Source organism: Phyllobates terribilis, unplaced genomic scaffold (genome assembly GCF_046119375.1).
Source record: "Phyllobates terribilis strain yellow unplaced genomic scaffold, ASM4611937v1 Scaffold_8__6_contigs__length_399053987, whole genome shotgun sequence".
NCBI classification, from domain to species: domain Eukaryota; kingdom Metazoa; phylum Chordata; class Amphibia; order Anura; family Dendrobatidae; genus Phyllobates; species Phyllobates terribilis.
Genome location: NW_027362768.1, coordinates 383332005 through 383334632, shown reverse-complemented (window position 1 = coordinate 383334632; position 2628 = coordinate 383332005).

Here is a 2628-nt window from a genome sequence, read left to right as displayed (position 1 = left end):
ACTGGTGATGAGGAGCGGCCGGTGTCCATATACCACATAGTGCAGACTGGTGATGAGGAGCGGCCGGTGTCTATATACCACATAGTGCATACTGGTGATGAGGAGCGGCCGGTGTCCATATCCCACATAGTGCAGACTGGTGATGAGGAGCGGCCGGTGTCCATATACCACATAGTGCATACTGGTGATGAGGAGCGGCCGGTGTCCATATACCACATAGTGCAGACTGGTGATGAGGAGCGGCCGGTGTCTATATACCACATAGTGCATACTGGTGATGAGGAGCGGCCGGTGTCCATATCCCACATAGTGCAGACTGGTGATGAGGAGCGGCCGGTGTCCATATACCACATAGTGCATACTGGTGATGAGGAGCGGCCGGTGTCCATATACCACATAGTGCAGACTGGTGATGAGGAGCGGCCGGTGTCCATATACCACATAGTGCAGACTGGTGATGAGGAGCGGCCGGTGTCCATATCCCACATAGTGCAGACTGGTGATGAGGAGCGACCGGTGTCCATATACCACATAGTGCAGACTGGTGATGAGGAGCGGCCGGTGTCCATATACCACATAGTGCATACTGGTGATGAGGAGCGGCCGGTGTCCATATACCACATAGTGCAGACTGGTGATGAGGAGCGGCCGGTGTCCATATACCACATAGTGCAGACTGGTGATGAGGAGCTGCCGGTGTCCATATACCACATAGTGCATACTGGTGATGAGGAGCGGCCGGTGTCCATATCCCACATAGTGCATACTGGTGATGAGGAGCGGCCGGTGTCCATATACCACATAGTGCAGACTGGTGATGAGGAGCGGCCGGTGTCCATATACCACATAGTGCAGACTGGTGATGAGGAGCGGCCGGTGTCCATATACCACATAGTGCATACTGGTGATGAGGAGCGGCCGGTGTCCATATACCACATAGTGCAGACTGGTGATGAGGAGCGGCCGGTGTCCATATTCCACATAGTGCAGACTGGTGATGAGGAGCGGCCGGTGTCCATATACCACATAGTGCATACTGGTGATGAGGAGCGGCCGGTGTCCATATCCCACATAGTGCATACTGGTGATGAGGAGCGGCCGGTGTCCATATACCACATAGTGCAGACTGGTGATGAGGAGCGGCCGGTGTCCATATACCACATAGTGCAGACTGATGACGAGGAGCGGCCGGTGTCCATATACCACATAGTGCAGACTGGTGATGAGGAGCGGCCGGTGTCCATATACCACATAGTGCAGACTGGTGATGAGGAGCGGCCGGTGTCCATATACCACATAGTGCATACTGGTGATGAGGAGCGGCCGGTGTCCATATACCACATAGTGCATACTGGTGATGAGGAGCGGCCGGTGTCCATATACCACATAGTGCAGACTGGTGATGAGGAGCGGCCGGTGTCCATATACCACATAGTGCATACTGGTGATGAGGAGCGGCCGGTGTCCATATACCACATAGTGCAGACTGGTGATGAGGAGCGGCCGGTGTCCATATACCACATAGTGCAGACTGGTGATGAGGAGCGGCCGGTGTCCATATACCACATAGTGCATACTGGTGATGAGGAGCGGCCGGTGTCCATATACCACATAGTGCAGACTGGTGATGAGGAGCGGCCGGTGTCCATATCCCACATAGTGCATACTGGTGATGAGGAGCAGCCGGTGTCTATATACCACATAGTGCATACTGGTGATGAGGAGCGGCCGGTGTCCATATACCACATAGTGCAGACTGGTGATGAGGAGCGGCCGGTGTCCATATCCCACATAGTGCATACTGGTGATGAGGAGCAGCCGGTGTCTATATACCACATAGTGCATACTGGTGATGAGGAGCGGCCGGTGTCCATATACCACATAGTGCAGACTGGTGATGAGGATCGGCCGGTGTCCATATACCACATAGTGCATACTGGTGATGAGGATCGGCCGGTGTCCATATACCACATAGTGCTGACTGGTGATGAGGAGCGGCCGGTGTCCATATCCCACATAGTGCATACTGGTGAGGAGGAGCGGCCGGTGTCCATATACCACATAGTGCTGACTGGTGATGAGGAGCGGCCGGTGTCCATATACCACATAGTGCAGACTGGTGATGAGGAGCGGCCGGTGTCCATATCCCACATAGTGCATACTGGTGATGAGGAGCGGCCGGTGTCCATATACCACATAGTGCAGACTGGTGATGAGGAGCGGCCGGTGTCCATATACCACATAGTGCATACTGGTGATGAGGAGCGGCCGGTGTCCATATACCACATAGTGCAGACTGGTGATGAGGAGCGGCCGGTGTCCATATACCACATAGTGCAGACTGGTGATGAGGAGCGGCCGGTGTCCATATACCACATAGTGCATACTGGTGATGAGGAGCGGCCGGTGTCCATATACCACATAGTGCATACTGGTGATGAGGATCGGCCGGTGTCCATATACCACATAGTGCAGACTGGTGATGAGGAGCTGCCGGTGTCCATATACCACATAGTGCAGACTGGTGATGAGGAGCGGCCGGTGTCTATATACCACATAGTGCATACTGGTGATGAGGAGCGGCCGGTGTCCATATCCCACATAGTGCAGACTGGTGATGAGGAGCGG